Below are 15289 nucleotides of genomic sequence, written 5' to 3' on the forward strand. Positions count from 1 at the left end.
GAACACATTAGACTAAAGAACAGAGGCAAGGGATATAGTGACACAGATAGAAAGAGAGATAGAGATAGAGACAGAGAGAGACATAAAAAGAGAGAAAAACATCAAGGGATTATGCCTTATCTGGTAGCAGCATCTTGGGAAGACGTGCAATTCAATCAATTGCAGAAATACAGGCTTTATTTAAAGATGCAAGCCCAATTTCTATTCTGCTGGCTGGTGCCTCGTCCCATGAAGCTCCATTTGTTGGCATGCCCTAAGGCCCCTGTTAGGAATGATTTTCTATACTCTGGCCTGGTGGACAGATGTATAAAAGGCCAACCTATACTGTGACAGCGACAACTCTCAGAGCTGTAGCCAAACCAGTTCAATGTATCAAGGCGAGTGGTCTAGGATAAGTCTCAAGAGGTGGTGAACTTGTAAAGGGTCCACAATGAGCACACAGAGTGGGGCAGTCAAGGAACACACTTAGACAAACAGGTATAAACATACTTCTTTACTTATGGCCAAAATAACACAGTGAGAAATGACTTCAAACAGGTAATACTATCACAAAACACTAAAATTAGATACATATATCCAATTACTGGTGTAGGGCAAAACACATAGCAAACCCCTGAAAAGAAAGGTACAGATGATTATTAGCTTTAGAAGTCCACGGGGAATAACCCCTAACTTCAGGAGTCCATCCCTAAAATGTGTGTGGCCTTGTGCCCAAATGTTCAGCAAAGTTCCACACAGTTTATGAAGCTGGAAAAAAATGAAGGTGGGGTCTCTGCCGTCCAGTGAACAGTTCCAAGTGTCAGGGGACAAGTTAATCTAACTAATAAATATGTTCCCAACTTTTGGAGTGCTTGTGTGAACAAGCAATGGCAATGCCAAAGTATTAGAAACTTTTAATAAAAGTTATCAAACATTTAAAGAGGAGTGTGGAGGCAGGTAAGTATAGTTATAACTCACCCCCCGTACTCCAATTCTAATTCTTCATGTGACTTGGCAGGTCAGTTGAAGAAGGTCCAAGGTTGTTTTTCTCGCTGTCAGCTTCAGCCCTTGAAAATCGCTCGGCTGGGGAGATAGACAAGCTTGCATCAGTTAGCTCGGTCTCTCCTCCTAAGTTACACCATACTCTGCAGGAGTTGGACAACAATGTAAAGCTGTCCTCACCATTCATCTCAATCCCTCAATATTGTATTAAGCTCCTTTGTTTCACTGTACAACAACGTTAAGTTAGAACTAACATCTTGACATTAAGTGAAATAAAATTCAAGTTGGAAATGGTCCCTGCCACATCAAGGAGTTCTAATGTTATCACTGACAAGGACATTAGAGATGTCACTAAGGTTTGGCAAAGAATTCAACCCTCAAGTCAAGCTCTCATACTTCTTGCTACAAAGGATGTGAACGAGATTTTGCCAATTAAAAATTCCATTGAAATCCCAGTAATACAGTCTAAAAGACTAATAGGGAGTTAAAGAATGGAAGGAAAAATAGGAAAAACTCAAGAACTTTTCTGAGGAACCTCCACACCACAGAAGAAGCCGTCTCTAAGGCTCAAGGGCCAGCACAGAGTGAAAACTCTGCGTGCTCTCATCAAATAACTTCTGTTAAGTCTGGTATGGTGAACTTTAAATTATCTTTACCTTGGTACTCTGGTGATTCTCCAATTGATCTGGGTGGGTCTGAAGTCCCTCCCACGGACATTACTCAACTCAATCCAACGGTGCCATCTATATTGTCCAATGGAGCATCTGTCCAGTGCAAAGAGAAATAGCCTGGAATGTCTGTCCTTTGAGTGGAATCTCATACATCAGAAAAAACCTTTGTCTATTATCATCTGAGGCTGATTTAATCTAACAATGCTTCCTACATTGCTTAATGGAGTGTCTGTAGAGTATAAAGAGAAACGGAGTCCCAAACAGCAGCAAAGGCCATAGCCCACTGCCTAATATCTTCTGTTCCGGCCATTTAATTCCAACTTCAACGCAAAATCGGCATCTTGGTAACCTCAAAGCAATAGAAAATGACCTCAGCAATGATAACAAAAAGTACTCCCCACAACAACTTATATTGGAATTTGTTGTACATACAGATAGATAATACTGTTATTTTAAATCGTGCAAACGTATTGAATCTATTCCATGAAGTCCTTCACCGAATAACCTCCAAAGTTATAGACCTTATCTATTTCATTGATTAGGTCAGAACAGTTATAGCACAATTAACCGTTTCACCAAAGATTGTCATGAATATGCTTCAAGCGGAAGCAGAAACAATTCGACAAATGGGATATGACCTGTCCCCTTATTATGAGGAAAGATCACAGATACAGGAAATAATTAATCATTTTGCCCCTTGGTCGAAAATGGATATAATGGTGAATCATTACAAATTAAACTTCAGGGGGGAAAAAACTACAGTGTGATCAGTAGAATTGTTTGGTGCCCCCAGACTCGCTGTAAATAATCAAGAAGACTGGTCATGGTTAGCCCAGAACATAGCGAAAGACTTTAGAAGATTGGACGACAGGGGCAAGGGTCTTTAACAAAAAGCAAGTTGTGGAAAAATGGACATGACTCTCTTGGAATGTAAGGGGTTTTAATAGCTTTTTAAATAATAAAGGAGCGGGAAAGGTCCTTAACACTCGTACCATTATATTACTACAGGTGGTCTGGTCCCAGACCCCATTAGCTATGGACGGGTATGTAGTGATTCAGCAATTTGCAACGTCATCTCTTGGTGGTCGGCCATATGGCGTCCTCCTTGTAGCCATCAAACCTGAAGTCCTATTGTAACACAAGGCTTTTTCAAATATACACAATGGGCTTTTAAAAGTTATATTAATTTTAATGGGAGACCCTACTACAAATCCAATTTTGATAGTTAATTTACATCTTCAGTGCTAGATGAGTTTTTAATTCTGTTCTCCAATGTCATGGAAAGCTTCATGGGAAGCAAGGAAGTTTAATATATGATAATAGGTAGTGACTTTAACTCACTGCAGGGCCCTGTCTCTGACCAATCTTTCCCGGTAGGTTGTCCCAATACACTTAAGTATGGGAAAAAATGGAGAGACGCGTTTGACGATTGGAATCTGCTTATTGCGAATGGTAATATTATGGGTGATATACCTGGGAGACATACTTGGAAAAATGGAAAACTGTCCACATGAATAGACTATCTGATTCTGTTGCCATCATTGTTTGATAAATGCGATGTCCTCACCATACTGGTTATGGATGCCAGTGATCACAATATCTTAAGTGCTACTCTCAGACTTGAGACATAATACGAACAGGCAAAACAGCTAATAAAACTGTCTACTAATTTGGGCAGGAATAAGATTGCAAAGAGGATCCTTGATGCATGAGCTTTTAACATATGGATGAGAAAAACATTTGAGAATACATCAATTGTGATGAAACTCTCTGCTGTAATGTCTGATAGTTTTTTAAGATGTATGTCTAACAATGACCATTCTAAAAGACGAACAACTAAAACTCATAGACAAAATTTACATCGCTTTGACCCAACAGTACAAACTAACAAATCCAGTTAAAGGCAAAGTTTACGACATTTATATAAACTAATGCTCCCAGAAGACCAACGGAATAAGAAAGTGAAACATTTGCGCCAATACTACAAAATTGCTATAAAACATACCGTCATCTTCTATTACAGAAGGATGGTGAGCTTATGTTGCTCAATGTCACTACAAAATATTCTCTTAATTTTTGGGATATAATTAACGCAATGTCTTCTAGTAAAGAGAATCCTCAGTGCAATCCTAAGGCTGAGGAAGTCTGGAAGTCAAATGTTCTGGGCCTTTGCAGATTGGAATAGGGTTGTCCCACAGGCTCAATTACCATGGACCTCAAAATTTGACTTTGAGGACATTGAAAGTCGGATCTGAAAATCTTCCAACTCAAGAGCCCCATATTCTAATGGGCTCAGTAATCATATTTCAAAAGTATTCCAGCTCTCTGGGTGACTGGACTACTAATACTCTGAAAATATATGAATCACTAAATCTACCCCAAAACCTGAAAATGTTGGTACATCATACCGAGATATAAGAAGGGCGATCGTGTAAACCCACTGCACTACCGCCCTATAACACTCATAGATGCAGAGAGTAAAATCTTTGCCTCTTTCATCCGGAGGGATTGAGAACAGTGGGCCTGCTCGAGTGGGAGTCTAAGTAACTATCAAATTGGGTTCAGAAAGGGTGGGGACCCTACAGCTTTATCATGAGTTGTCTCCAGGAAAATGCTTTGTCTAAGGACGGTCTTCCCATTTATGTGCCATCTGTTGACTTTTCTCAAGTCTTTGACAGAGTTAACAGAGCTTTACTCTGGTCGAAGCTAAAACCATGGAACATCCCAGACTCCTTATTGGCCATTCTGGTTAATTTGCATGAGGACACTTACCTGCAGGTGAAGATGAATAGGTAGAGTTGTCTAACTAATAGTTTTCTAACACACAGAGGTCTTCAGCAGGGATGTGTTCTCGCCCCTTGCCTGTTTAATCTCTGCCTTGTTGATCTCTGAGACACATTGGCAACTGTTATTTTTGTGAAACCAAAAATACAATGATCTATTGGCTGACCTACACTGATGACGTTATCCTTTTGGCACTAACCCAACTGGGTCTACAGTGTCTTCTTGATGCTAATGTTGGATATGCTGCTTCCAAAGAGTTTATGATTAACTTGAGCAAGCATTTTAAACTTAGAACGCTAGAAATCCAAGAAAACTATATGTATACAGCTATAAGATCGATAATGTTTCCCTAGTTCTGGCTGATAATGTATCTTACCTAGGTTTAAATCTAGTTGCTTCTCCAAATTTTTCCCTCTATGATATGAGATTTAAAGGTAAGACAAATCACCTGGAAGTCCAAATAAAGACAGTATTCAATAAATACTGCAGAGTCCCATAGCTCTCACTTATTGGCTTTTATAGAGTAAAAGTGATCCCCTCTTTGCTCTATGGCCAAGACGATTCCCATGTCTCCAGACATGTCGTTTGGGATGGTATTGAGTCTGTCATGTGGATAAAAACACTAACTCTCCCCAAATCTCATTGGATCCCTGTTCTAATATAGGAGTTGAGCCTAATATCTGTAAAGGGGTAGTTCGACTGGAAGAAACTCTCCTTTTACAGGAATATATTGAATCCCTTGACTGACTCTCTTTACACTGACATAAAGGAGAGTATACAGAACAATGATATAGGCCATATGAAAACATTTTCAAACCTGAGTGAGTCCATTCTTTACAGCATTGAACAAATGGCTGGTATGTTGTGTGAGAACCCGAGTAAAACCAAAAAGGCGCTATTCCAGGAATCACTCTTTTGTTCATCCTCTCCTCAAAAAGCCCTCTGCCGACCCCTCCTGCCTGGCTAACTCCCGCCCTATCTCTGTTACCCCGCTCCTGGGCAAACTCCTTGGAGAAGCTGGTCATCTCCCAACTGATCCAACACACTGAATCTGTTAGTTGTCTCCACAACCACCAGTCTGTCTTCAGAGCAGCCAGGGGCACAGAAACTGCTCTACTGAACACATTTGAAGACTTGCTCTCAAATCTCGATTCCAACTCTCCATCCATTCTTATCCTTCTGTATCTTTCCTCTGCCTTCGACATGGTCAATCATGCCACTCTGATAAATCGGCTTTGTGATACCCTTGCCATCATGGGCCTGGCATTAGACTGGTTGACCTCATTCTTCTCTGACCAACCTTCCCAGGTTCAACTGGGCCCTTTTCTCTCCCCTATCACACTCTCCACCTGCGGCATCCCTCAAGGCACTATCCTCTTGCCGTGGCTCTTCCACATCTACCTTGCTCCTCTGGCACACCTGATCTCCACCTTCTCCCCTCACTTCTTCCAGTGTTATGCAGACGACATGCAGCTCTCCTTCAAGCTTCCCTCTACTGCCCCCTCTTCCTCCTCTCTCATCCCTGGCTGTCTGTCGGCTATTCAGGCATTGTGTGTTGCCAATGATCTCTGCCTTAATGCCAGTAAGACTGAACTACTTGTCATTAGGACCCCAGCTCCCTCCTTCGCTCCTATCCTCTGTCTGCCCTCGATGGGTTCCCTCCCCTCTCCCTCTTGTGAGGCGAAATTCCTTGGTGTCACCTTTGACTCCTCTCTCCCTCTCTCCTCACATCGTGGACCTTGCCAAGAAGGCCCACTCTCAGCTTCACCTCCTTGGAGGCATTCTCCCTTTCCTCACCTTCCCCCAGAAACTCAATGTCTCCAGAGCTCTGGTCCTCTCTAAACTGGACTACTACAGCAGCCTCTTCCTCAATCTTCCTTTATCCTCCCTTCGCCCCCTTCAACTAATCCTGAGAAGTACTGTGAGATTATCCTTGGCCTCAAGCCCAGGGATCACATCTCCCCAGCCCTTGAATCTCTCCACTGGCTCTCAGTTGCAGCTAGTATCAAGTTCAAGACCCTCTGCGTCATCCACAACTCTTTCTGGGGCCAGGGTCCAAGCTACATCCAACTCTCTCTCCCTAAATACCTCCCAGCTAGAGCAGATGCTTCTCTAAGCAGAGAGTGGGGGATAGATCTCTCTCCTCACAATTAGCATGTGGACCCTCACCCATGGCACCCCATGCAATACCTACCACTTGCCCACCTGGCCGCCCCTTAGCACCCGCCTAGCCCCTGTGGCCTTCTTCCCCCTTCACTTGCACTCTCTCCTCTTTACCCTGCACTTCACTTCCCACCCTAGCACTTCACATTTTGCCGGCAAACCCCCCCCCTCCCTCGCATTTCTTGTTACTGCATTACTGCACTTGCCCGATCCAAATGTCACAAGGACTAGTTGGACTGTTATTGATATCTTACTCCTTTGTCCCCCCTCCCCCTTTTTGTCTTGTGGCATCTTGAAACACCATTTGTTGTACAGGCGCCTTACAAATATCCAATAAATAAATAATAGTATCTCTATTGTAGATAAGCCAGTGGGAGTCCAGCCCGATATTTGGAAAAATTCCCCTATTCATATTGGAGGGGTCAATTCCTGCAATTTAGATTAAATCTAATGCCTACTGGGCAAATTCAATACATTCGTTTTAAATCTACCACAATGCCCAGCTACTGTACTCTGTACAACAATGAAAACTCCATTCCAACTCTACACCATTTATTCATTGAAAGTTCTGCTCTTCAGAATTTGCAAATATTGTGCCTCATTAGAAGTTTGGCAGTAGCCGTGCCGGTAAAACCGGCAGGCTGACACCGGACTTGTGATCATTTACTGCTGCCTGACTTGCCGGAATAACAGGGGCATTACAGCCCCGGCGGTCCGGTAAATCAAGCAGCGGCATTCATAACTCCCCAGGACGGAAGAACTAGCACTGTGCACAACAGTGCCGGTGCTTCCGTCAAAGTCTGCGGGCGGGTGCCGTCCCACCCGCCAGGTCTGACCTGTCGAGCGGGACAGCACCTGCCCTCAGAACTCGTAGTGCCGGTCTGGAAACAACGGTGCCAGTAAGCTTACTGGCACTGTTGCTTCCAGACCAGTAAACTTGTAATGTGGCCAATTATCTTTTGGAAGAGTCACTCATAATGAGTTACGGCTGTGCACACAAGAGTTCTGGATGAGCTCATCAAACGGAAATGAAACAGCTCTGACAATAGCAGTTCCCAAATGCTTGTGTCCTCTGAATATGATCGGGTTTAGATAACTCTGATGGTTTTAAGTTTCCTCTTTGTTTCCCCTTTGTTTTTGTAACATTCTTGCAAGTCGTACGAGATTATACTATTATGCTCTATATTACAAATTGTACTTTATTCAGATTATTCTGTGTTTGCTCTTGTTCATTGATTTTACTATGTCGCATTGTCTGAGAAATTGTGTTTTTGTATTTTTGGTTGGTTTGTTTTGCACCAATGTGTATGGTTACCTTTGCTTAACCACTTCACATCTATATATATATATATATTTGTCAACGTGTGTTTGCATGTTTGCGATTGGCTCCAGCACCATAACAGTCGGTGGACTGAAATGTTGGCCCATGGCCAGCATACCAGTCCACGTTGTACTGGCGATAGTGAAATTTGAGCAACCCCACCCTATTGACCTGAACAGAGCAGGGTTCGGCCCTGTGCTATCAGTGTAGGTGATTTCGGGAGATTGTCGTTTTGCAATTGTTGATTCCAGCCCCACAACAGTTGGTGGGCTGACATTTTGGCCCGTGGTTGCAATACAAGTCTGGGGTGCACTGGGGTGCACTGCACTGTAACTACCATCCTCCTAGACCTTAGCAACCCTGAACTGTTCTCCATGGTATATTATTGTGCATTCCCGCTTGCCTCTGTTTGCTTCTGTAAATCTGATATTATGTAATTCTTTACTGTACTAACTCTGTGTGTAACCAAGAAAGTGCATATCCTCCGGGTTGGGAGCGCAATATAAATGAATAAACAAACAAACTGGCGATAGTGAAATTTGACCAACCCCACCCATTCACACTGCACTGGGATGGAGCAGGGTCCGGCCCTATGCTATCAGTATAAGCGATTTCGGGAGATTGCCAACTTTGCAATCTTTAAAAAATAGGATGTTATGACACAATAAAACATACACAAGGCTTTAGCAGACCCCACGTGCATGTCAGCTACAGACCCAGGTAACGACGGGTGGTACCGCAAGGATATAAATAAAAAGGAAATAATAAATAAAAAATGTGACCTGGAAAGAGAAAAGGTGAAGTAGAATTAGCTGGCCATCTGGCATCTGACAAGAGCAACAGATACAACAGTTAACGTCATGAAGTGCAAGTGCAATATACTGGTGAGCCCAGCGTCCAAAAAAATCTAAGGGGGACTGCAGCTGACACCTAGGACTATCACTGTTTAAAAGGTTTAAGGGTACAAGCAGTGGCAATTCTAATGTGATAAAAGTAGCTCAGAAGTGCGTAAAAACAGGGAAAATCTGAGGGGTAGTCCAGCCTGAAAAGACGTTTAACAGTTTCTTAATTTCCTCCCTCCCTGCCCATTACACAAAGCCAGTACCTAGTATCCCAAAGTTGCCACATACAGCACAGTGAGAACATTATCTCTGCAAGATCTCACATTGTATGTAAGTGCTGCTGAAGACTGGATTAAAACCCTGTCTGCCCTCTAGACATTCGACCACAATTCCTCTCCTTTCAGTTGATAAAAATAAGTGTTTATTTCACAGCAATGGCATGAAAAATGCACAAATCACATTGTGATCCAGCCTGACAAATATATAAATGCTATGTTAAGCAAAAAGAGTACATATGTAGCGTCATTACCCTCCTGAATGAAAACTCCAAGTATGTGAATGCAAAGTAATGTCATCCTAAAAAATACTTTCAAGACTTACAGGCACACAACAACAAAATTAAAACTGTGACAGTCATAATTTGAAACAAGATGACTGTGCTGCTGAATCGAGCTTTCAGGTACAAATATAGGAACAAATAAATAGATAAATATAGATATTTATATATATTTACGTCATGTCTAAGGATGTGGTTGCTGCAGTCAGCCACACCCAATGGCCCTTTGCTGCTCTTCTTTGCACCTTTGAATGCGATTATTCCTTTATGGGAAGTACCTGCTCCACCCTGCTGCTCCAGAGGAGCTTGCCTACCCCAGGTGCTGCCTCCATCCTGGCCGTGCCCCATGCGGGGTACCCCAGCTGTCACCACAGTACACTGGCGCGGGTCAGTACTTGATTCAACGTGGTGCCCGATGCGGTGCAGGGGGGAGGACCATACTATTCCTCTCTGCACTCCTGTGCAGATGGATGCGCTGTGCTTGGGATCTTCACCCAGGCCACTGCAAGAATATGACCTGGCACTTTTCTTCTCGCTGCCCTCCACCCTGGCACGAGGCTGGCCAGCGCACTTTCACCCAGTCCGTGCCCTCATCCCTGGCCCGCCCTGACTTTGAGTGGGCTGGCACCGCTCTGCTTCTTTTGGCTGCACCTCCTAGTCCCAGGCTCCCCCACAAATGCGGCTCAGGGCTGGATTTAACTGATCTTTCCCTGGCCACACCCCACCCATGGACTCGGACTTTCAGACTTCTGGGTCCGCCAGTTCTGGCCTCCAGACTGGCCGACAAGGGTGCAGGCTCCGTCGGTGCCTGGGGTTCACGAATAATGCTGGGCCACTTCTAAGATACGTGACCCAGCTCCTGGAGTTACTAGAACCCTGGGGGGGGGCTTGGGGCCACCACCCCCAGGGAGCATTGTTTTCTTATCCCTGCTGTCTCTCTTACCTCCTCTCCCAACCGTTTAAGTTTCAAGTTCCTTCCCACACCCGCTCCATTCCTCAGGGGAGACCTGTCCCATGTCTTTCCTTAGAATTCTATCCAACCCATGTGTTGCTGAGAGAACAGAAGCAACTCTCATAGCAGCTTTCAGATCACCTCCACACAACCTGATATGAGAAGTGCTCAAAATGTCCAACCTCTGGGCTCTTCTCTTGATAGCCCACCCTCCTGGGTCCCATCAGCAAAACAGGTACTCAGACATCATTGTATACAGTGGCTCTTGGATTACCCCAAACAGACTTGAGGTCAACCGGGACAAAACTGAATTCGTGATCTGCAGTTCCATGGCAGTTACCTCTCTGGTATTTAACACTACAATACATCAAAAGAGTCTACCTTGGACCCCAAGAACAAACTGAAAAATGTGTTATTTGGATATACTGCATGTTTCACTGCTCCGCCAAACTAAGAGTTTCATTACCAAAACATTTTAATTCCATCAGCATCTGTGAGGCGGCAATTACTGCCTTGCAAAAGCATTATTACATGCAATACTACCGCATGCTGTAATAAAACGCTTCCGCATAGAGTTAGTTGTATAGGACTCCAAAATGGGGATTAGCTCAAGTGTCCACATGACTGATAATCATGCAGATCCTAAACGTTACTGTATGTTTGCCGTATGCAGTAATGATAATTCAATTTGGCAGTATTTCCAGAGGAAACACGGCCATATGTGTAATCAGACCTAAAGGGTCAGAACCACGGCAGCCAGATCACTCCTAAGGTTGAAAAGATGTTAATACTCATCCTGGCTCTCCACACACTTCACTGCCTTTCAATCAAAGAGAGGATCCACTTCAAAAGTCTCTTCATCACCCACCTTGTGGACCATGGCAGGGCCTCGAAATCCAGCACTAGGATGTTCCCACATTACATAACATCAAGAACATTGCAATCCAGCTCCAGCCCATTATTAATGGTACCAAAAGTCAACCAGAGAAGGCATTGGGGGTTCCTTCCTAGCAACAACGCTCTTGAACTTGCTACCCAAACAGCGCCACAGAGAAGAGGATCACCTAACCTTCAGGCAATAGGCAAAAACCTGACTGAGTAATTACTGAATGAGGCCATCATCACACCTCATCCAACTATACACTTATGCACTTCATACCGCCTTGGAAGGCGCCCTTCAGCTATAGAAATGCCTGCCACCCACATGCAACCCACTGACTCTGTAAAATGCAACCCGCTGACTCTGTAGCATGCAACCCGCTGACTCTGTAGCATGCAACTCGCTGACTCTGTAACATGCAACCCGCTGACTCTGTAGCATGCAACCCGCTGACTCTGTAGCATGCAACCCGCTGACTCTGTAGCATGCAACCCACTGACTCTGTAACATGCAACCCGCTGACTCTGTAGCATGCAACTCGCTGACTCTGTAGCATGCAACCCACTGACTCTGTAGCATGCAACCTGCTGACTCTGTAGCATACAACCTGCTGACTCTGTAGCATGCAACCCGCTGACTCTGTAGCATGCAACCCGCTGACTCTGTATGTTCCGTAATGGGTAATCGGAGCAGTACCAGTAGGATTGATCTGATTAGCTGTTTTTTGTTTAGCAGTTGTATGCATTGATTTGTCTCTGTATGTTATGTGTTGTTTTGGGATTGTATGTATTTTGCACAGCACCTTGAAACGGTTGCTTCTGGTAATGAGTTGCACTTAAAACATTATTTAAATACTACTATTACTATTAACTGCAAGCCAACCACAACACAAGGGACAGGAATCAAATTATTGGCATGTTATATTTGTATGTGCCTCAATATGTAATGGTGTTGAAGCAATGTAGGATGCATGGCGCTTCAGCAGACCGTAGTCTGAAAGCAAATAGAGAGGGGCAGCGCAATGCATGGAGCAGAAAAGACTCTACGGAATGCAGTGAATGGTGGTGTGGAGATGTTGGAAGCTGAAGAGAGGATGGAGAAGAGGCAAGGAGTGTAAGAACAACCATAGAAACTATGTGACAGCTGCACGGCTTTTTCATGGGCTCTTGCTGTTTGCCATAGGGCACAGTGCTATAAGTGAATGTAGCAGGAATGAACAGAACAGTGTATGAACCCCTAGGGCAACTGTCTACAGTTGAGGGATCTGCTACACTTTATATCCAGTGTACATGCATATGGAAGAGACTATGTGACAGATGTCCCGAAATGTTCATGGGACTCAGCTGTATATTATAGTGTGGAGTGCTTCATGCAGTGTGCAAGCCCATTGAACGCTATGCCGTCACATGCAACAGAAATTGAGCAGATCTCTTACATCAACATAGCAGTGAGTTGCAGCACACCTTATTGGGTATTGGCACAGCAAGCCTCATAGTAGGCCACATGTTATGTTATGTTAGGTTATGTGGTATTTGTATAGCACCTGCTGCCATGTTTTATGGCTTTGAAGCGCTGTGGTTTCAATGGCCATTGGGCAGACCGTAGTCTGAACGGATGTGAATATATTTGACCACCATGCAGGTGGCTGACATAGCTTATGAACTAGTTCTGAGAATAGCTGTGGTACAGAGTGGAACGGTAGAGAGGAGGCTGAGGTGGAGTGAGTTTAGGATTAAGGAGGATGGTGCCACATAACTATGTGACAGCTGGACTACATTTCCCGCAGGGCTCAGCTCTATCCTAAGGGGCGCAGCGCTGGGTGGAAAGAGCTAGAATGTGTCACTACATCAACTCCTGTCCAGAGTTTCTGAGATAAGGAAAGGTGAGATTGTCAGGCAATAAGCCTGAAAATGGGCAAGAAGAAGATATCATTTGAGTCTTGTCTCGATCGTGTGGATACATTTTCTTCAGAGATAGATGTTGGAAGGCAGAGCGGTTGAAGGGGTCGTTCAAGGGTTCAGAGCGCGAGATGAAGTCAGGCACTTGCAAGGGTTTGTCAGCGTCACAGGGCCGGGTTAGGGCTCTAGGTGATTCGTAGTGTATCTTACAACAGGAATCTAGAGGCTTCTAAGATATCCAATTCATTCTTAATATTGGTGGTGACAATTCCATCCAAACTGATAACACGTGGATTCCCGAGCCCAAGAGGGCACGCAATCTGCTTATAACATTGAGCCGTCCAAGCAGAAGGAACACATGAAGAAACCTACCTTGTCTGTGTGATAGACTGTATCACTCAATGATGGTCCTTAGCTGACTTTGTTGAGATGGCGGTGGGGGGAGGAACTAGCTGTTGGCTGGGGATTTTCTTGAGAGTTCAGTCAATCTGGTACTGCCGTCGTTGAGCAGTAACTTGTTGGGGCCACAGAGGTCCAAGGTACTATACATGATGGTTCATTCCCAGGTCGGGGTTTCTTGTTCACGCACTTTAATGTTGTCGCGTGTGATCGTCCAGAACGAGGCGATGGATTATTGACCACATCTAGGAATTGGTTGCTGCCTCGCTTTGGTAATAGAAATTCGAGCTTGTTGGGGCTACAGGTGAATTAATAAGTTAGTAATTTTAGAGTTATTTTGTGTGAACATGTTGGTAGGTGGATGAGTGTCTTAGTTCTGGGAAGACTTACCTATGGTTGAGCCTATTTCTTGTTCGGGGGTAGCCAAGGATTGATAGGATGGCGCTAGGCTTCTTAAATGGAGTGAGTGTATGAAGAGTACTAGCCCTATATTAGAAACACTTGTGTGCAGGAAGTGTTATAAAGTCATATCATATCATATATGCTGCTGCATGCCTTTCCAAATACCAGTGCATGTGTTAACAGCATTGGCAAGCAGGCCTCATGGTAGGCCATAGGTACATGTGTTAACAGTATTGTAAGTGGTCTTGTATGGCGCCCTCCTGCCACTATTGGTGTGCTTGTTGCACTTGACACAGGCTTTGAACATAATCTTTCAGGGTCTGTATGTAGGAGACCAATAGGGACAAGTTTGAATAATTTTACCTAAAACAGGAAAAGAGTTCAAGAATATGTCAACCCGCATACAAGAAAATGAATGGTGCTAAACTGACTTCAATGCTGCAATGTGGCTAATGCACAGACACTGCATGTATCAAGTAGGCTCGGACTGGCCAACAGAGCAATACTCAGACTGCTGGCCCATCTTGTGACTGGCCAATAGAGTTGTAGAGCAATACTAGACTGCCAGCCCGTCTGTTGATTGGCCAATAGAGTAGTAGAGCAATGCTAGACTGCTGGCCCGTCTTGTGATTGGCCAATAGAGTAGTAGAGCAATGCTAGGCTGCTGGCCCGTCTTGTGATTGGCCAATATAGTATACCAATGCTAGAGTGCTGGTCCGTCTTGTGATTGGCCAATAGAGTAGTAGAGCAATGCTAGGCTGATGGCCCATCTTGTGATTGGCCTATAGAGTAGTAGAGCAATGCTAGACTGCTGGCCCGTCTTGTGATTGGCCAATAGAGTAGTAGAGCAATGCTAGACTGCTGGCCCGTCTTGTGATTGGCCAATAGAGTAGTAGAGCAATGCTCAGTTTGCTGGCCCGTCTTGTGATTGGCCAATAGAGTAGTTGAGCAATGCTCAGGCTGCTGGCCCGTCTTGGGATTGGCCAATAGAGTAGTAGAGCAATGCTCAGACTGCTGACCCGTTTTGTGATTGTAGCCCACATATGTGCGGCGATGTGGGCCAATGGGAATATTGTAATTCTGTCCTGTTATTGACCCAATGTGCCTTACAAGCACTATTTGCTACATATCCTACTTACGAATGGCCCCCACTTACTACTCAATATGTGGAAAAACATACTATAGCAAACATATAAGGTATGTTTACCCCACTTGGTGGTCCATACTACCTGTCTCTCAAAAGGAGCCCATCCTCTTCGCTCCTCTGCCACTACTTGTATCCCAGAATGTCTGTTCCCCCAACTAATCTACTCCCCTATAAAGATCTACCTCAGTACAATGATCACAGACGGTACTTCAGGCGTTAGCATGTATCCTTACACAAAGCACTTCTGCCTATATCGTGGACCCTCCCTGTTAGATAGCTTGCTCGCAAGTGTC

The 15289-nt window shown here is 44.3% G+C and overlaps 1 protein-coding gene across 1 annotated transcript in view; it reads left to right on the top strand.

Annotated features, from left to right (window-relative positions):
* Positions 1–15289, top strand: part of LOC138534995 (dimethylaniline monooxygenase [N-oxide-forming] 2-like) — a 584153-nt gene that overhangs the window by 495150 nt on the left and 73714 nt on the right. The window lies entirely within an intron of this gene.

This window comes from Ambystoma mexicanum, chromosome 1q (assembly GCF_040938575.1).
Source record: "Ambystoma mexicanum isolate Mex_15411 chromosome 1q, UKY_AmexF1_1, whole genome shotgun sequence".
In the NCBI taxonomy this organism is placed as follows: Eukaryota; Metazoa; Chordata; class Amphibia; order Caudata; family Ambystomatidae; genus Ambystoma; species Ambystoma mexicanum.